A 22,281-nucleotide genomic window follows, 5' to 3' on the forward strand; every position below is an offset into this window, starting at 1 on the left:
ATTATATTTGGGCAATTTCTATAAAAGCGTGCACATTTGGGCAAATTTACTTTCTGCCCCCCCAAAATAGTTTGGTCTCGTACGGCTATGGGTTTGATTGATTGATTAAATCTTTATCCTCGGACTGGGAAAGCTTCTTGCAGAGCTTAATCCTGGCAGTTTTGCATACTTGTAGAGGCTTTGAATCACTGACGCAGGGCCGGTCACCGAGATTGACAGAGTGAAGTTTCCGATTGTTGAAGTCTTGTTGCGGGAGAATTATTCCATTCATTAGATGCCGCTGAATGGAGAGCAGTCCTTTAACGTGCGTTGCTCAAGCACACACCCCGAGAGTCGAACCAGCGCCGCTTGATCTTGAAGCTTCTTCGTTCCAGAAGTGACGCGCTAACTAACTGAGCTATCGGGGATTACTTTTTTGCCAAGGGCGCAGGGAAATACAAACAATGAACTTCGTCAGTTTTTGCAATAATTGAATAACAAAGAATTATTCATTTCACGATGCACTTAGCTGTGATACACACATGCACTTTTTCTGACAAGCTGTTTGTTTGACCAAAACAAAGAAGCTGATTTTAAAGAAGGAATGAAGCCAAAAAGAGACGAATTAATTCCTTTGCATCGTGACTTCAACTCTGTTTCGTACAGGAAAAGACTGAAAGTAATAAATTTTTAAATGGTTTTAAAATACTTTTAAGCTTTAGCCCAAGACAATATATATGCACATGCATCAATGGCGTTGCTGTTAGTTTTATCTTACCTAACTTGGCTGCAGGGTACAGGATGGAATAAAGTAAGCTGGTGATGCTTTGATTGAAGGTGATCCTTACTTGATTTCAAGTGTCGATGGCGAGAAGATAATGTTTTCATTGTACTAAGCCTTTGCTACTAAAGAGAGTAGGGCGGTCAGTTTCTTTCTCTCAGCCGCCTTTCCTGCAACCAGGTTTCCGCTATTATAAAGCTAGCGCATCTGCTGCCTAATTCCATCGCCAACCGGAATACAGTAGAAGACGTTTTTTTTTCAATTTGCAATCCTGAAATATTCTTCTATTTCTATTTCATTATAAAAAATTTCTATTCCATCTTCCAATCCATCTTAAAAACCTTTTCTACTTTCTACTGTAAATGCCACGGACTATAGGCAAACTTTTATCTAAAAATTCAACAGCAGTATTTTTTTAAACAATAAATAGCGTCAAGTTTTACAAATTAAAAATGGAAGACCTATACGTGTATTACACAGCGAAGTAGTCTTCAGCCTTTTATTGCTTGTGGCCCAGTAGGCTACAATTGAAGTTGCTTAAGTAATTCAAGTCCGTACACTAGTCTAATAAGAAACTCTGCAATTTACCCAAGCATAAAAAATTTCAACTGAAGAAAAAGTTGGCGTATATATTATGCATATTTGTGATGTTTACGTCTCGATACATTTGCGGATATTGCATTGGCAAGATGCATAGTTGCAATTTCACGTTCTCTGAGCAATGATGAAGTTTAATCAAATACAATCAGGTAAAGGAAAATGACGGCATCAATAAGCCATAATTAATGAAATATAAAGCCTTATATATAGGGCCTTAGTGATGAAACAGCGGACTACAACGTCGTGCACTATGTTGTGAGTCATATCAGCACCTAAGCAGATGCGAAACAAAAATTGTTAATAAAGAGTCTCCACCAGGATGACATAGCTGCAAGAGGAGGCAATAGACAAGTTCAGAGGGTTCAATATCTTGCAGCTCAACGTATAATAGGCTACACACAGTGTTGGGCGCGATAACTCATTTTTCAGTTAAGCGATAACGATAATCGATAAACGAAAAATGCCTAAAGCGATAACGATAAACGATAAATCAAAAAAAAGTTAAGCGATAACGATAAGCGATAAATTATCGCCGATAATGTCCGATAACGATAATTTTTTTTCTTGATTAGCGCTGCCCCATCCCATGCAGCACGAACTGTTTTCATCAACATGACGAAAAATCGAACATAATATACTGTAAAGGGACAAAACTTTTTGTAAGTTATGCATGAATAGAATCGCAACAGCGGCAGTAGGTATCGAATCTTCAACCTCTTGATCCAGAATCAAACCACTGAGGTAACCGCCGTGCTTATAATTATACCTTCAGATACCAATTGGATGCTTTTATCAATTGAGTTACACTGCCGCTTACGTGCAGTAGAAAAAATAATTAAATCAAATGAAAATACCATAAAAAATTCCAAACTTTGTATTTTGCTTTCTGCTTAAAGGGCTGTTTACAGCAAAGTCAGCAATAATTGAAAAAATTCCAAAAAACGCAAAATGCTTGAAAATTTATCAGTAATCTTAAACGTTATTGGTAGTAAAAATGTGCATACTGTGAAATCCATCAAGCTTGTCAAATTAGTCGTGTTTGTTTAAGAACAATAACATAATTATCGTAATTTACTGATAATTTCAGATAATTTTTTTTGTTTTCTTTGTGAACACCTTCATTAAAGCAATGGCAGAACGCTGAGTTGTTGAGATAAGAATTACAATATAGGCACTGTATTAGTGGGAATAAAAATATTTGATTGAGGTAGGCTAGGTCGCATAGGTAAATGAGAAAGGTTATACACTAGAATTCGCCTATAACGGCATCTCTAGGGGATTTGCAAAAACTGACGTGATAGCCGAATTGACGTTATAGACGAACTACCGCAAACTATTCCACAACTGTCTTTTGATTAAAGAAAGAGGTGTATAATCCAATCAGGGTTACTGTGTAGCCTACCACCAAACTGACAAAAGGAACGCAGAAAATACAGTAAACAAAGAAATTGTTTAAAAAAAATAACCTACAGCGAAAGATACAGGAAATTTGCGCAATACAGCTCGTTACATACAGTAGTAAAGAAGTTCATTGTTTATTAGCAAAAAAGGCATTGATCTTGACAGGCGCGAATCTAAGAGTTTATTTCGGGGGGGGCCAGAAAATTTGAAAATCAATTAAAAAGAAAGAAAAAGCTAAACAGATATGAACAATGATACTACGACATATACGATATGCTAGAAAATAGACATTAAAACAACCATTTTCATCAATTGTGATGCCGAGGGACTAATATCAGCTGTTTAGAAGCATATCAAACCATTTGATGCGAAAACATACAATTTTTCACAAAATTTCGGGGGGGCCCGGGCCCCCTGGGCTCCCCCCAAATAAATCCGCGCCTGGATCTTGAGCTGTTTCGGTTTTGCACGGATTTGACCCAGCTGTAGAGCTGCTTTTTACACGTGATAGTTTTTCACGCGGGAAAAAAAAGTTAATTAGTTTATACAGTACTGCACGTACAACTGTTGCTTTGAGTTGTTTAAAGGTCAGCTGCTGTAGAGCTGCTTTTTACACGTGATAGTTTTTCACGCGGGAAAAAAGTTAATTCAGTAAATTAAAGTCCCTGCTGCGAACGACGTAGCAAAATAAAGGGAAGACATTTTGCAAGCAGCAGCGCTAACTGGATTAAAAGACTGACCGTTCGTGGTGAAGGTGATGGCTTAAAGTGCCGTTATAAACGAACAAAAGACGTCTGGGGACCAATAAAGGGTGCTGTTACATGCGAATTGACGTTATAGGCGATGCTGTTGTAGCCGAACTACAATGTACGTAAAAGATAGGAATTCTGCCGGGACCGAGCGAAATGTGACGTAATAGGCGAATTGACGTTATAAACGAAGCCGTTATAGGCGAATTCTACTGTACTATATTTAGCATAATTTTACCACGCAACTCGATGCGCCTATTGTCATGCAAAAACTACTACAAGATGCAAAAAATGTGATGTCGGTCTGCATGTCAAATGCTTCAAGCAATATCATATTCCGCAATGACTTGTTTCAGTGATATTGTGTTACTTTGCTAATTTTCATCTTCATATTTTTTGAACTTTCATTTCAATAAAATGCTCGATGACAATAATGACATGACAAGACATGAACAAGACATTTCCCATTTATCCCTTTGAGCGATAAGTAAAATAACGCTTAAGCATTAAGCACAAGAAACTTGTGAAATTTTATAACGGATTTGCCTAGCGTCTTATATATAGGACGGTTTTTTTCTCAAAAAGTACTAACACAATTAGGAAAAAAATAATTGTGATATGTTCTTTAGGTCATAATTATGCAATATTCAAATTTTCTGAAAATTTTTTTAAGTATTTTCACTTTCGGCACAAATGGGTTAACTTTATAAGTTAGCCTAAATGGCACTTACGAATTTGGTTATTATTTTTGGATTAAAGTTATATCGCCAAGCTAGAAAAAAATCGATCTTATAGTCTATAACCGATCTTGTGTTGTTATTGTGTGTGAATTTTGTCTTTTAAACTGCGTTTGTGACGTAACCGCACGTTTCAAGGCAAGTTCTTGCAATTTTAGTTAATCTACTCATCTAAAGATTTAATTAGCTTAAAACAGTAAGTTTCATGTTTTGACAAGAGGAATATTATTTTTTACGACAATTACTAAAAACTAACACTTCCAACGAAAAAAGAAAACACAAGAATAAAATAGTTGATCGTGAGGTGGCGCGAAAGACCATGTTTCCGATGTAAAAGCGGCCTCGTATTGCGACACTTTCACAAACCACTTGCCAATTTCTTTCGCTTCGCTTCAAAGGAATCTGTACCGTCTGTGCGCTTACATTTTAATTGTAAAATTCACTCGCGATTGCCGATTGCAGCAAAACAGCAAGAGACTTGTTGCATGCAATGCATTGCATTGCAATTTGCAACTCTAAAAACTATTGTGTTGTCAGGGTCGTCGCTGCAGGGGGCGTGCCCCCTCCCTTGACAACGACCTGTGCACATACACTTCAGGTACTGAAGAAGAACTGGTTTTAATTTTAGTTCCATTAACTAGGTGGCTAGTAAAAATATTACTTTTCATGGTCTTTCCACTTGTGCGTTGATCCGAAATAAAATTTATCGGCGATTAATTATCGGCGATAATCAAATATTGCCTTTGGCGATAACGATAAACGTTAACTGAAAGAATAATTGAGCGATAACGATAAGCGATAAAAATTTATCGCCGATAATTATCGCCGATAAATTATCGCCGATAACGCCCATCACTGGCTACACAACAAGCAAGATCAAAGTTGTGGAGCAGCTTTGAGACCCACTGCTCCTCTGCAGACAGGCTAGTTATTTTCAATTACACCCTAGCAGAGTCTATCCTAAAAGCAAGCACATCATTGTCACTAACTTCTGCAAAATCCGCAATACCACGAGGCTGTCGAACCAACCACACACCATGCTGAGACTTTGAGTGTGACACTATCTATCGCTCCAATCTAAATGCACACCTGGTACTGCTTTTAGCACCGCCGCCACCAGATAACTTGATGTACCTGTATTGCTACTGGAGGTAAAAAGCTTGAGCGCTGTGACAAACCGTTCTCCATCGACTTGTCACACTCAAGCCACAAAGCATGATGCTCCATCAATAACCTCACTGGTGCACAGTAAATTTCCTTCGCCAGTACCCCGTTTCCGCAAATGCCATCGCTTCCCAGTTAGTGCAGCACAGAGTCTAGTCTACAAGATAAAGGAACGAAAAACATGGAGCATCATCAAAATCATGTCACACTATTGACCCAAGACATCGAGGATTGCATTGTGGCAACAACGAAGGCCGCACTGTCTTCATTTAATCTTACAGCTGCCTACGACATGGAATGACATCGCCGCCTTACTTGCAAGCAGCTTCACCTGCTTCCAGACCGACATATGGTCCGTATGATTATGGAATTATTTGTCAAGAACAAAGCTTCACCCTCCAGTGGCGTAGCTGAATGGCGGAATGCCGCCCGGGGCGGATTCAGATATTGCCGCCCCTTCAAGAAAAAACATGTGAAAATGAAATGCGTTTTTTTATCAGATTATAATCAAAATCAAAAATCGTAGTCTGAAAGTGCCGCCCCCACACATGCCGCCCGGGGCGGTCCTCCCCTCCGCCCCCTAGCTATGCCACTGCCCTCAACACCGGCAACTTACGTCGAAGCAGACTGCGACGCCTGAAAAAGGTGTTCTACAGCGATCGGTTTTCGGTCCACTTATTTTTAACATCTATTTATACTAATGACCTGCTTAGCACGGTTTCTGCAAAATACGTATGCGTTGAAGACTTGGCAATTGTTCACTCTACAAGTCGTAAAAGACCCTAGAAAACACTCTTGTCCAGAAAAAAAACTCTCAGCTTATCTCCAGAAATGGAAAGTGAAACTCAGCAAAGCCCAAACTCTGGCAGCAGCTTTTCGTCTACACCAGGGTTTCCCAAACTTTTTTGGGCCACGGACCACTATTTGTGAATCTGTTTATTCGCGGACCCCCAATACAAAGGTAAAAATGAATAAAACCGAATTTTGTTTGTTTAAAAATCTGACAACAGCAGTGGAACGAATGGGATTTCTTCTTATTGCATAAGTCATCAATTCTCACAGTTATTTGTGAAAGGCAAACTCGTAAGTCAGGGTCCACGGAAAGTCTGAACCTGTATTTTGTCTTTATGTTGGTAAGAGCTGAAAATGCTGTCTCACACATGTGGAGGTCGTGGCAAAAGGCAATGAAAGTTTAGTTGCCTTTTGCGATAGCAATGAGTATTCCTCCACAACACTCAACCAGAAAAATGCAATAACTGTTTGATTGAAATTAAGCATTAAAGTTCGATAAGATGATAATTCGGCTAATTCTTCTTCTTCGCGTCCTGACAGATCAGTCTTTGCAACAACAAAAGGGTTTAAAATTTAGACAAAATTCTTATATGTCTCTTTTAAAAAGTACTTCTTGAAATGTGCAGAAAGCAATTCCAAATGTTGTGCAACGGCAGAGAAAATCAACTCTGTATTAATTAAGGGTTTGTTGGTAATGTAGTCACACAAAACAGGAAACATATCGACCACATTATCATTTATCCTTGTCATTATCATTTACGTACATTATCATCATCATTTATGTACTGCACAACGTATATTATGTGTGACTTTTTAATTTCTTGTCATATCGTCACGGACCACCTGTGCAGTCGTCGCGGACCACCAATGGTCCGCGGACCACAGTTTGGGAAACCCTGGACTCTACACAATTGCGATTGTCATCCTGAGCTCGTCTTTGTCGTGAGCCTCTGGGGACAAGAGCCTATCCTTTTACCACCCCAGATTCACAATGCTTCCAGGCTAAGCTGGAAGGCTAATAGAAAAGCCAATCTATGGCTTCATCAAAACACGCAAACTTTCCATTACGTTAAGTGGCTTGAAGATGGTGCAGTCGTTGATGATGTGATCTGCGGTCTGTTCGTCAGTACCACATTTAGAAGAAGAGAAAAGAGGCCATTTCATATTGGTGCATGGTTGAGTGGAAAAGTCCGACGGTAACTGGACGACTGCCTCCAACACTATTGTACAATCTTTCTTTTCTTGTTGCCATCCAACCCTCTGGGGTTCGTCGCGAAAAAATCACTCTGTCTCCCGGTTGAGTCACCCACAACATCAACGAAAAGTGCGCTTTTCATTACACACTCGAATTGAATCCTGACTAGGCCTACATGTTTTTAACGACTCCGATTCTGAACACACCAATATCTTTCCAACTCCGACTTCTTTAAGGCTCCACAGTTCACAGCTTTGCTCAAACCATATAAAACTACTTTCTTTTCTCATATAAACTTTTGCATTGTACATTTATCTACTAACACAAACTACTGCATAATGATGAAATAAACGATTTCTCTCTTGTTCTTTTCTGCAACATTTCAATCAAAAGTTCTTTGTTTCAATCATTTAAACATACAAAACTGCAAACCATTCAACGTTAAAATACAGCAAAATTTTGACAAAAATGAAACAAAAATTAAACGCTTGTTTTGGTAAAAATAAACGCACCTATATTAATCGTTTATTTTTACACTGTTGCTCTGATAAATCTGTAAGATGATGAAATTGTATCAAGAAAAAATAAAAACCATATTCTTTGGTCAAGATGAAACTATACGTAATAATTGCATATTTTTGAACGGTAAATCTGATAAATATGCAAGCCAAAAATTGTCTTGGGAAACTTTCAATAGCAACACTTTTCACGGCTCAATGCATCCACTGAGTCAAGTGCTTAAACAATTAATGTTACCTTGTACATTCTTTTGCCTTAAAGCACAACAAATACACTAATGTTTGAGCTATCAACTGTTTTTTTGATGTTGGTTAATTTGATGGTAACCACCAGTTGGTTTGAATGTTACGATGGACAATTCATTTCGGACCAATTGAGATGTTCAGGAACTTACGAGTGTAAAGATGGGTTGGATGAAATGGGATGCGATACTTTCCCAGGAAGTCAGTTTAACAATTCATGTAAGCAATTCTATGGCGATCCCTATTTTACAGAAGAACAGAAATGTGATGGTTTTATGAACTGTTTCAATTGTTTCGACGAACGAAATTGTTCTGACACAATCAACCGCAATTATTTGCATTGCGATGATGGATCTCAGTGCTTGCCTTCATTTTGGTTGTGTGATGGAGTGGAGAATTGTCTTGATGGATTAGATGAAAAACAAATTGGATTTGGTTTCAAGTGCAGCGGTGTTCTTTCAGACGGAAACGCCCGAACTGTAAATTCTACAATTGTTCCGTATCGATGCATTGTTCCACAAGAATTGATGTTGCCACTTCCAAACAAACCTGTTAAAAAACTCTCAGTATGTTTCAACAATGAAGATGATTGTTATATCTTCAATGAAAATGGGAAGGCAATCTTAAACATTTCCAAATGTTGGCCTTGTCTTGATGGAACAATTATACAACGTCAACAAGTGTGCGATACTGTGTTTGATTGCGCTGACTTATCGGACGAATGTTTATGCGAGAGGCAATTTACCAGCGAGATTTGTGATCCTTTGCTTCGTGATAACAATTGCTCTCAAAACGAAATTCCATGTGCGTTAGGAAACAAATGCATTGATGTTCATCAGATATGCGATGGCTCCAACAACTGTCCTGATGGAACTGATGAAATGCGCTGCAAAAATACTCCTGATTGTTCACATACATTATTTGAATGTCCAAGGTGAAAAAGCAATTTTAAAATTTGATTGTCCAAATTTCTAACAATCGGTGTTGTTAAATGATTAAAAAATAAAATATACATAATGTTATTTAAAAAAAAAACATTGCATAGGTTAATAATGTTAGTATTTATAATTTTATTTACTTTCTAAGCCTATTTTCATCGTTATCAACAATGGTTAAAAACATTGGAAAAATGCAATATCTCTATATCTCGATATTTGGTGGTAAGGATCCAATATTAAGTGTGCATCACAAAGAGGGGTATCACGTCAGAATATACATATAAAACAACCGAAGAAAGGTGAAATTTATAATATTTTGAGTGAAAAGTGTCTTATGATCGTGAACATGACAGTTTTTCCATGCACCAAATTATATTCTGTTCTGCTTAAACGTTTGATACAAACGATCTACTAGCAATGGATTTAAAAGCGTTAACCACTCTACGATTGTGCTGGATGGTCACCAAAAAAAATTCGAAAATGTTCATTTTTTCATAAAAATAAGACGGGCGCACACGATAACTTTACAACTGTACGATAGTTGCATGAAGTTCAACATCCGTGTCTGAAATCATGAATCTTTCATCAATTCTTTCATCGTTTCATTTGTTTTCTATTTTCCAGCATTTTTGTAAAAATCAAAGCCACAAAGTGCAATGGAAGATTCGAATGCTTGAATCGTGAAGATGAATGTGGAGCTGGTTGCCCTGGTAAGATGAAGATATTGACCATTTAATATGATGTCAAATGTTTTTTTATTAAATTCTAACCAAGAAAGCAGTAAAAATGAATCTTCTTAAAAATAAAGGAAAACATCATCAACTTGATAAACATTCTCCAGAGTGAAAAATGTTTGATGCATTTGATTTTTATATTTCGTCATGTGAAATGAAAACGGCAAAATAATAACATAAAATCAGTTTTTATTTTTTTTCATTAAAATGCTAAAACTAAGCTTTTCTTGAGCTTTTTCTATTTAATAACAATACTTAGCAGAGAAGAAGGAGAGTGACAGTCTCAAACAGCAAAAATTTGTCATCTTCACAACAACCTAACCTCTGTACAAGTTAAATCAAAGTCACACTCCTTCTTCTCTGACGTTATTTAAGTTTCTTATTGATTGATAACATTTAAAGTCCTTTTTTTTATAATTTCACCATTTGCACGCATTTTTTGAAACATTGTGAAATTCTTTGAAACATTATATTCTTTGCATATTTGAACTAAATCTTGTAATTACAATAAATTTACCACCAAACACTATGTATTTATTTTGTTTATTTATTAAGATATAACGATTTTACCAAACCATAAAATAAGAGTGTTTGTTATATATTTTTTTTTTGTTATAACTGGTTCATTAAGTTTACAAAATTCCAGAAACCTTTTTCCACGTTCATTTAATTTTCAATTCCTTCACGACCAGTTGTGGAAAAGTCATAATGATCATCTGCTGTTGCATTTAAGCAACCCATAACTACGCTAATTTATAGTATATATGAATAATACAAATTTATCGACTCATAAAACAACTCAATCTCTTCATTGTTGTGTTTTTAGGACTCATGTTGTCAACCTCCTTGTGGTGAGCCCCGGAAACCTGCAATTTGCAAGGGCGCGCGACAACATTCAGAGATAGCAAACTTAAGCGCTTCTAGAATGGTAAAAGGATAAACAGTGGCCGTGGAGCATGAAAAAACAAACTTGGGTGTTATCGAGCATAGTACTTTTTCAGACACAAGGGGGAAATCCCTGATAGTACAAGTAGGAAGTCAGTGGGAGTTGAGCTTAGACAACCGGTGATCATCCTCGTGGTGTCACTGAGGGTAACATCAATCTTAGTAGCATGTGCACTGCAAGACCAGGCCTAAGCAGCTTATTCGGCTGTACTATAGACAAGTGCAAAATATCCAGCCAGGCATTTCAGCAAATTATTTCGTGTCTGAGAAAGGACTATTCTCGCGTAGCCTAGCCGAGTTTGTTCTTTCATGCTCCAGGGCTAAGGTTTATCCTTTCACCATTCTAGGAGAGCTTAAGATTGCTATCTCTGAATGTTGTCACTCGCCCTTGCAAGCTGCAGGTTTCTGGGGCTCACCACGAGGAGGTTGACAACATGAGTCCTAAGAACATAACGATGAAGAGATTGAATTGTTTTATGAATCGATAAATTTTGTATTATTTATATAATTATGGCTCCCTAAAGATACGGCCTGATTTGTCACATTTTGCAGAAATTTCCAGATTTTGCTAGTTTTTGGCGAATGTTTAAATGAATTTTTCTAAAAATTATATTTTTACGCTTTCTTTACTGTTTTCCCCAGATGACAGAATAGGTTTTAACATCTTCAGATGTTGAAAAACAAAGAAAATTTGATTTCAAAGACTTTAGTCAGACTGTCAATTTTTCAACAACAGTCTGATTAAAATTTTTTCAACTTGCTTTTTCTTATTTGCTATTGCTTCCACAAGGCAACAAAAAGTTTTTATATCACTAGGAGACAGCAAAAAGTAAAAAAAATCTCAGAAATGTCAGTCAAACACTAGCAGTAGCTGTAATCAAAATCTTCAAAATGTGACAAATCAGCCCGCATCTCCAGCTGGCTATGATATAATATAAATTAGCGTAGTTATGGGTTACTTAAATGCAATAGTGGGGGATCGTTATGAATTTCCCACAACTGGTTGTTGAAAACTAAATGAACGTGGAAAAAGGTTTCTGGAATTTTATAAACCTAATGAACCTGTAATAACAAACACTCTTGTTTAACATCCTGTAAAGCAGTTGCACTCATGACAAATCAAGTTTATCAATTTCGCAATCAAATTGACTAAGTCATGATAAACCAGTGGTTCAGAAATGAAGTAAAACAATTTAAAACTTATCTAGGATGTGACATAATGTCTGACCACAATTCAGTTGTTATGAAAGTCTAAATAAAGGTAAAAGGGTGACGAGAACAAATGTGTCAGAACATATAGACATTAGGGTGGGCCGTTTTTGACTTTTTTTCGAAGTTCAAAAACGGCTAGTCATAAAAAGTGGCACATGAATGAAAAAATTACGTGTGCAAGATTTCATCAGTTTGGGGGTGCATCTTCTGCCCCCGCAAGGGGGTCAAACTTTCAATTTTTTGAAAAAAAATGGGAAATTTCACTTTCCGTTTTAACATAATTTTTTTTATAATTTTTCTACTGGCTAGTTATAAATTGTAAGTGGGATGTACTCAGAACTTTCGTATGTAAAGGCATGTTCGAAGCTTAAGGTTTACTGCCCCCGCATCGACGACCAAAATGCTGAATTTTCACCAATTTGAGATGCTATTTTGTCATTGCTCAATAAACAAACTTGTCGCAAAAGGGCGAGATGGTGTTAACGCTGTACGCTCATTTATGTTCTGTCCACTACCTTTGCAGGATGATACGAACTGACAAATTATAAGACGTAATCTTGCTTAAATTAAAAGCAATAGTAGGCTACGTTTGATCAGTTGCAGCTATAAAACGCAATCCTATAATTTACTTCAGAATAAAAGCAATATGATCTGCAGGTTCCGTAAATGAAATGTACTGTACAGTTTCACGTGAATTGTTATCATGATTTTGTTTACACAAATTTGTCATTTACAAACCATTAAACGTTCACTTGATAGGCTACTACAGAACCACATACAAGAGTAAACTTTGTTTGACAGCAATGTAACGATAAAAAAGAACTTGTGTTAACACAAAAAAAACGAAATTGTGTCAAAAATACAACAAACAACAAGGTCTTTTAGCCAGTTCCCCAGATTTTGCTCAAATTTAGTTCTGGCTGAAGTCTAATGAATCATAAAATCTTGTTTCGACTGGAACCTAGGAATTTTTTTTCCTTGATTGTAATATTGCTTTAATGTAGGCTACCCATCTCTTTCAATGCTGTCCACCACATGTGATGAGCATCTGTTGTGTGTGGCAGAGAAAACGTAGAAAACAACTGTTGTGAAGGCATTTTTGTTTTGATGTGCTCTTTTATCACATTGCTGTCAACACCACGCATCGCTGGGGGGTTCCGTAACTGGAATATTTTGCCAGTCTATCATCTCAAAGTAACGTTCGGAACTGAACTGCAATATTGACAGGGTGAATTTTAGCTGACGAGTGCTGTGAGGTGATAATATTCTTAAATTGAAAATTCTTCTCCATCCTAGTTCCCTTACATACTCTTTGGTATAACATATGATTGCAATCAAAATGTTTTCAGGATGGGTATAAAATACATTCCTCTATATTACTTTGTTGAGGATATTGCGAGCTTTATTCGATAGCTTCTGAGCAGAGTGTAGAATTTTAAAGAAATGTTTTTGGCCATTAGTGAAATTGCTTTCCTTTATAATGGCAAACCATACTGGAATATAAACATTCATAATATAGTCCACACGTTCTACCAATACAGCTGACGCGTTAGATGCAACATATAAACGTAGAGTTCTATTGGCTGTGTTCAACCATCTTGAGTGGTTCATCATACCTGGACTCCTATAAGCGAAATGAATTGATATATCTCCACTTTTCACTGCTCTGTGCAATGCATGTGTAGAAGATATTTTTGGTCAGTGCTGAGGTCATTTTTATCAATTTCAATCTCTGGTGCCGGAACTACTTTATATTTTACAACATCTGGTGGTGTGACAGTGGCTAGCTGCTTTATAATGGGCCCAGTGAAGCTATCAGCTCTGCTAGTATTGCCATATCTTTTATAAGATGTCTAATAGGCAATTCATTACTATGGAGTAGGCATATTAACCATTAAAGTGGCTTTTGGAAATGATCTTCCAGGAGCTTTATCACGACGCCTTTTTGATCTGTGTTTATTGCGGTTCCATCGCATCCAATTGCCATTACATTATCGTAGCTATTTTTATTGGATCCAAGATATTCAAGAATCCCGGTAGCTATTGACACATTAGATCAGTTGGCTACAGTAAAATGACCATTGAAATGAGAACTTGGCTCCTCAAGTAAAGTATTGTGCTTTTCAACTGCGAAATGTTTTCGAAGTCGCCCAGTAATTTCATTTTGTTTGATGGTTTAATCTTTTCGGCCATCAAAATATATGCTTTTCAAATTTATGCACATGATAGGCCTACTTTCCATTTGAGTTGTAAACCTCATTTTTTACCTCGCTCTTCTCACTTTGCTTTTATTTATGACTAATTGAGATTCGCTATCCGTTACAACTCCCGCATCTTGTAGAAATGATGAAGCAATAAGTGCTGCAGACCTATCGGAAATACTAGTACGATCGAATGATTCAGCAAATACTACTAAACTGAAAGTAACCTTGCTTTTTCTGGGGTTTTCCAAGGCAAAACTGGGTTGATAATCAAAATCTTCGCAGCGTTCTTCATTGGATGACAAAGTTTCTGAGCTTGAATAAGAAGTTAAAAGTGTTTTAACCAAAGCGCTACTTGTGCCTGCTCCTGGGTCTTCACGTAAAGAACGGAATTGTTCTGATCTTGCGACTCTCCTCGGAAAACGTTTAAAATTAGATTTTGTGGCCGGTTTATCATGTTTATCAATCACCATTATGCGAGTTGTTCTTTGATCAAGAAGGAACTGTTGTTCTGTAACAGGGACACGGTTTTCCTGCGGGCAAGTACATTGCAGAAAATTGGAACACTTAGCTAGGCTACAACAACCGATTTCAAATATTTTTGCTTTGCAGATTCTTTCTTTTGGTCCAAACTTTGCTGAAATATAGGCCCACCTATAGAATTTGACTTCAAAACGTTATTCATTTTTTTTTTTTGTAACTCTTTATCATAAATATGTACTGATGTTCGTACCTCATTCGTATCATCCTGCAAAGTTAATGGACAGAACATAAATGAGCGTACAGCGTTAACACCATCTCGCCCTTTTGCGACAAGTTTGTTTATTGAGCAATGACAAAATAGCATCTCAAATGGGTGAAAATTCAGCATTTTGGTCGTCGATGCGGGGGCAGTAAACCTTAAGCTTCGAACTTGCCTTTACATAGGAAAGTTCTGAGTACATCCCACTTACAATTTATAACTAGCCAGTAGAAAAATTATAAAAAAAATTATGTTAAAACGGAAAGTGAAATTTCCCATTTTTTTTCAAAAAATTGAAAGTTTGACCCCCTTGCGGGGGCAGAAGATGCACCCCCAAACTGATGAAATTTTGCAAACGTAATTTTTTCATGCATGTGCCACTTTTTATGACTAGCCGTTTTTGAATTTCGAAAAAAAGTCAAAAACGGCCCACCCTAATAGACATGAGCATGCTTGAAAATGAACAATATTGAGAAAAATTCGGTGTAACAGTAAACAATAAATTTTTCTAGTAATTGCACAAGAAACTATACGGTAAATTTAATTTCAAATGAAATTAAAGAAATTCAACAAGATAATTTCATCGTTTTGAAACAGTTGGCTGGAATGCCTACACTTTACAAACTAAAAGACTAAAACATTGAAGAACTGAAAGGTCATGTTTATGCTTTAAGAACTATAAAAAAACTATTTTTAACGAGGATGAATACTTGATTGAAGCTATTGTCGGAGGACGTAGATGAGGCAAACATTAACACGTACGTAAAAGTTAAATGGTTAGGCTATCCACCTGAATTTAACACTTGGATAAACGAAAAAGATGATATATGGAAATAAATAAAAACTGTTTTCAATTTGTCTCGTGTGTTTTTATAACGCCAACACAAAACATAAAACAATGTTTCTTATACATCTTCAAAGTTTTCTTTTGAAACCAATGCAACAATAGGCTGTATCTGCTGTACCACAAAAAGTCTGCTGCAATCACTGTTGATGACTTTAGGAATAAACGTAAATTTTGACTTGCAATTGAAAGAGTGACGGTTAGACGTCTTGTTATCACAGGAAATCGTTACAATAAAATACTGCCACAAAATACTGACTGTACCCCAAAATACCGGTTGTAATAAAATATTGGCGCAAAAAAGCGTCACTAGATGGCAGTAGAACGGTGCTTAAAGAGGTGTTACATTTTTGGGTTGCTATATTGTGTCGATACTTTGTATCGCATGTAAGGATTGCTAGGTGCGATTTTACACTAAAGGGTTTGATCATACTTTTCCTTACTATCTAAAGCAAGAATGCATATCACTATTAGCATTATTATGGTTATCGTTGTTGTTGTTAATAATAATATGAATTACCTATATTGTTAATTACCTATCATCAATTAACATCAGGGACAATTATTCAGACTAAAAAATATCAATAGAACTATCTAAAAGTAAGACTTCTGCTTTTTTTTATTACTTGCTGGAAAATACACAAAATTCTTCACTTTTTGTTCCTATTTCAGACGAATCACCTTACTGCGATTATGAGAATTGTGCATCAGGTAAAGCCCCACCAAACGTAGTTGTACAAGGTCTTTGTGGTAATAGATGCGGGCCTCCAACCAGCACTACATGCAATGGATGGGTTGAATGTGACGACAAAAGTGATGAAATGTTTTGTCCATTTATAAAGCATTGTGAAGAAAACGATCCGTCATCACCAATTTATCGTGATTATTGTAGAGGAGAGAAGTGAGTAGAATCACAAGTTAATCAATAGGTTAATTGAATGAGCATGTTAAACATGCATGAATCATGATGGCTTTACTATGAGTCATATGTAAAACTTTTGGTTAACATAAACGAATATAATTTTAGTACTTTAAAATGTATACTTTCATTCCAATGCAAAATTATTTATTGGTTTCGTTTCGAAATTCAGCTCTTTTCGTTTCGTTATGCATTCCAAGCAAACAAATAGATAATAATTAATTGAACGGCTTTTACATTTTTATCTAAATGGTCACACTGTTTAGTAAAATGTGCATGAATTGAAGAAGACCAGGTTTGCATCATTGGAAAACCAACGCCTTATCCGTTGGGCTATCCACCCTTTGTATAGGATGGTCATACTTTTTATCTTACATTCAATAGCGCTTTGTATAAACAAACAAGCAGTGTAACTAAAATAATCAAAACCATCAAAACAATGCATTGTAATTTGCAGTTGTTGGTTAAATCACGAGACAATTAGGATGGTAGCGACAGATCATAAGGGATCATCTAGCCCAGGGGTCACCAACCTTTTTTGCATGCGGGCCACTTTGGCACTAAGGAAAGCTGTGGCGGGCCGCACTAATAAAATGTTAGGTAGGTTGACTCTTATGCTAGAAAAGAACGCATTTCGTACCCAGATTGGCTTCCTTGCCTTCCTGTCCGCTTAATCTAAATCTTCAACTAGGCCTACCAGGTGTAAACCTGGATACGACAAACAAAAAAATCAGCATATTCATCGCCAAGCAAGAGTGGAGTTGTCACTTCGCTTCACAAAAGATATCTTGCAATTAACAATTTCAGTAAACAAGGAAATGTTTGACACATCGCAATATAGGCAACAATAGTGACCTGCAAACATATCAGCGAAAAATGAGCTCCAATAACAGGGAAAAAGAAACTAGGCACCATGAAACAAACGCTTGTTGAAATCACCGAAAAATCGTAATTCTTGAACAGTCTTCCTAAAAAAGCAATGAGCTGGTTTTCATCCTTTTTGTGAGAGTCTATAACACCGTCTTTCTTTGATTATTGTCAACTGTCACTTGCGGTGCTTATCAGCGTGTCAAGAATTGTTGATTAACAACATTTTGGAGGACTTGCTTCGGCAGTACATGCTTCGGCAATACTAAAATTGGAACGATACAGAGAAGATTAGCATGGCCCCTGCGCAAGGATGACACGCAAAATCGTGAAGCGTTCCATATTTCTTTAAAAAAAAAAACATTTTGCAGTAGCCTACTAAGCTAAATATTTTCATAATACAATCAGAAAAAGTCCTTAAATGTATATATAATATTTTGCCAATTTATTATAAATTGAGTTGGCACACCGACCTAATTTTTCAACAAAAACTTGCATAAAGAGAACACTGCTCGTGAAACACAATAGCGGTGAAACGCATGACATTTGCAAACATAAAATAAGCAACCCTATGCTCACAGACAATTTTGAAATTCGAAAACAGACGTTTTAATCAACCACTGGGACAGTGTGGCTGGACATCGCATTGGAATAACTTTAAGCAACCCCCACCTAGAACTATAATCTGATTGGTCGGTTGGTGGAATCGTATGCAAAGCGAAAATATGCTTCCCAGAAAGTATTTTTGCCTTCGTGCTCATTAACTCCTCAAGAAAAGTATTTTTGGTTATACTTGTACGCTGATACCTTCCGCGGGCCGCAGCGATACAGCGTGGCGGGCCGCATGCGGCCCGCGGGCCGCCATTTGGTGACCCCTGATCTAGCCAGTTAAAGGCCCGCAACAATAAAAGTAACTACACATTCACACACACAGGTGTGCAAAGGCAGGCACACTACTTCAATTAATAAAATTTCCACCCCAAAGTTTTCACCATTTTGATTAACAGTGTATTTTAAAACTTTCACGGTCGCATTAACCCTCTGTCTACCGTGGGGTCCAATGGACCCCAAAACAGATTTCGTTCTGCGATTTCTCAGGACATATAGCAGATGCGATATTGATATACCTTGACTTTTCGAGGATTTGCTTGATCTTTAGGACAACATAATAATTATTTATTTATTTATTTATTTGGTTCAGACCAGAAGATAGAGGTCCATAGAAACACGCCAGCACACACATACAAATAAAATAATTGAAAATCAAACAACAAGCATTGTACGGTTATAATGTTGTAAATACATTGAACGAGCGAAACACTCAGAGGTCATTATACGCTTTGATATAGGAGTTAGAAGAGCTGCAACACCGATTTACAAAGCTAGCAAAGCTATTGATCAAAACAAGGCGCCTGATCATTACTATTGATCATTACAAAGCTATTGATCTCAAATAAACGTTTGTAGCAGAGAAAAAAATAATAGCATCTTGTACCGTGTGGTCCAATGGACCCCAAGCCTGCTGCATTGGAAGTAACCTTGTATTACAACAGCACTAAAAGGGGAGTCGACACTTTTGACACAATGGTTAAGAAATACACTTTCAAAAGAATGACAAGAAGATGGCTGATAGCTCTATTTTACAATATGATCGATGTCACTGCTGTCAATACTTTTGTGATATGGCATCAATTGCAAGCCGAAAATAGCAGCACAACATTCAGCATGAAAGAGAAGAAAATTTCCAACTAGGAAAAGAACTTGCAGGATTACCAGCTTCGACTTCAACATCAACAAAACATCTAAATCGGCAACAAAATAAAAGAAACAGCTGTTGAAGATCAGGCGCCAAAATCAAAAAAGGCTAGATGCTATCGTTGCGAAAGACACAAACACCAAAAATGTAGACATTTCTGTACTATTTGCAAACTCAACATTTGCCAAGAACATTCGCAAATCATTTGTATCATAATGAATGCGATAATATATAAACTCACAATATTTCTTGTGAACTATCATGCAGGCCTATATGCGTTTTTTTTAGCTAAATCTATCAATAGTTTGACCATTGCTCAAGAATAGACCAATTCCGTATCAGTTTGGTTTGTGCATGGGTTACTGTGACTTGCTTGTTAAATTTCAAGTATTTTTGGTTTTTCTACAGTGTTTATAAGTTGTGATATTTGTAGTCTGTTACGTCCTTTCCTATTCAGCTTTAATTTCATCATCGGAGCTGACTTTTTTTGTCCAAAACAAGTTCTTTGAAGCTTGGGGTCCAATGGACCCCAATGGTAAAACTTGCATATTTTTTTTTCGGTAGACAGAGAGTTAATAAGAATAATAATAGCACTAATAGCGACACATCAATGAAACTACAAAAATTATATTTCAAAAATTGTGAAGATTTCGGTAGTAATAAAATTGTGTTAAAATTCACAAAAGCTTGCCGTTCTCACATACATGCCAACACAAAAACGCTGGCTAACTTAAGAGAAACTTTGGGGTAAAATCGTTTCATAATTTCGAAATATTTGCAATTTGAAGCAACATCATCTTTTCTTCATTTCATTTCAACCAAAATGTTCGCCATTCAGAGAGCGATATCACTTGACACAATGCATGCCGGGAAAATCTACTACGCAAAGAATGTATCGATGGACAACTATTTTATGGACGTTCCTTGGGAACTGAATGCTTATACAGCATTTAGACGAGTGTATGTTGATAGACTTCAAGACGACATTCAAGACGGCAATGTTTCCTAATATATCTTGCTAATAGCCCCATCTTGCCCCACATGATGTCAAAAACAATGTTCTACAAATCTACAAAGCCACGAAAGTAGCTATAGTGAGATCTTGCTTATTTTTTCATAGTTATTTCCGGCAAACACCCAGCAGAAGAGGTAGCGGTGCTCTTTTTTCCCATCTGCAAAACGACAACGTTGCAAAGTGTTCAGATGTTGCCGGCCTGCGTGTTCAGAACACGGTGCCACCACAACCAAGTGTAATGGAGGCAATGTAGGCTCAGACAATCTTCAAATGTCATAATGTGGACATAGCTCTTTTTTTCTTATCTTCATTTCTCACAGCACCACTCTATTCTTCATACTGCGTTTTTACTTTTTACTTCTTTAAAGTGTTGACAACAAAATGACGCAATCACCCATGCGGATGACATCATAACAGAACCTTCATATACAATAAAAGAACTTCAGTAACAATATTGATAAGAAAATAGTCTTTAACATAAAAACTACATGTAATAGCAATACGGGTCGAAATGACCCATTAGCGTACATTTCTTCATGCATGTATGCTAGAGTTAAATCTCAATTCAATAGATACTTTTATGCTTACAGATGCAATTTAATCAAAAATTGCGACAATATGGCCGATGAGTTAAATTGTTCATCTCTGACTCATTTCTATTGTGATCATAACAAAAAGTTTCTTCCAATTCATAAAGTGTTTGATGGGGTTTTTGATTGTGAGGATTTCACGGACGAATGCTTTGTCACAAACTCAAGTATTTCATCACAAACAGAACTTATCGGAAACATATATTTTCGAGTTGCTTTGTGGATCATCATGATATCGGCAGTGATAGGAAATTTGATCGTAATCATCAAAACATCTGTAGACATTGTGAAAGCCAATCGAAACTCAAACGCTTCTTCAAGCACAGGTGGTCTCTGTTTCAACATCATGCTTTTAAACTTAGCAGTGTCAGATTTTCTGATGGGTTTCTATCTTTTGTTCATTGCTTCAAAGTCGACTGAATATTCTGGAACTTATTGTCAGCAGAAACGAAATTGGTTACTCAGCAATCAATGTGTGTTCGCTGGTGTACTTGCTGTAGTTTCAAGTCAAATGTCGGTTTGCATGTTGGTTGTGATGTCATCTTATCGATTGTATGTAGTTTGGAAACCTTTCAAAGCAAAATTCATGAGTTGGAGGCGTCTCAGTTCCATAATCGCATGCTTGTGGGTCTTGTCAATACTTCTTGCTGTCATTCCAAATTTTCCATCAATCTCCAACAACCTTGCAACTGAAATTGTCATAGATCAACCTTACATACCACAATCTGTTAGCAAAAAGCAACTAATGAAATTAACTGAAAAAGTAAACAAGCTTCCAGGTAAAAGACAAGAAACTCCAGAAGTCACATCTCTGTCCATTTCAAATTTTTGCAAGATATTCATCAAGTCTTCAGTTGTTCCATATTATTGTGAGGAGTCTTCCCAAACCACATTTGGATCCTTTGGATATTACAGCACAGATGGAGTTTGCTTACCAAGGCGAGTATGAAAGTTTAAAAACTTTTCTTAAATAGCTATGTGTGTTCCATCTTACCCGAAGTGTCATTATCTCTCTGTAAGTTTTGTTCACTAAAAGATCAAACCTTTTTCTGATCGATTAATGTCCTTGCAGATTTTGTGTTGCATTTTTAAATTTGTGTACATTATTTGGCTAATACAAATAAATTCGTCGTTTTGTAATTGTATCTGCAGCAACAAGATGGATTTTAAATTGGTAACTTGAAGTCTCTGCTTGAAGTGTTTGAAAAAAATAATGTTACTACTTTTAATGAACGCATCACAACTTTTCCTCCTTCCTATATCCGCCAATAGACATTTCCGGTTTTCTGTTGTTTTTTGCCATAATTAAATTATGTTATTGGATACCTATTGACGTCATCAAAACAATCATCCTTCCAT

The 22,281-nt window shown here is 36.7% G+C and overlaps 1 non-coding gene across 1 annotated transcript; it reads left to right on the forward strand.

Annotated features, from left to right (window-relative positions):
- The first annotated feature begins 17,806 nt into the window (after positions 1–17,806).
- On the forward strand, positions 17,807–17,909 carry LOC145771422 (U6 spliceosomal RNA). The gene has a single exon (XR_014289213.1). It is a non-coding gene; the product is annotated as a U6 spliceosomal RNA (small nuclear RNA).
- Positions 17,910–22,281: the final 4,372 nt, after the last annotated feature.

This window comes from Aplidium turbinatum, chromosome 5 (assembly GCF_918807975.1).
Source record: "Aplidium turbinatum chromosome 5, kaAplTurb1.1, whole genome shotgun sequence".
NCBI classification, from domain to species: domain Eukaryota; kingdom Metazoa; phylum Chordata; class Ascidiacea; order Aplousobranchia; family Polyclinidae; genus Aplidium; species Aplidium turbinatum.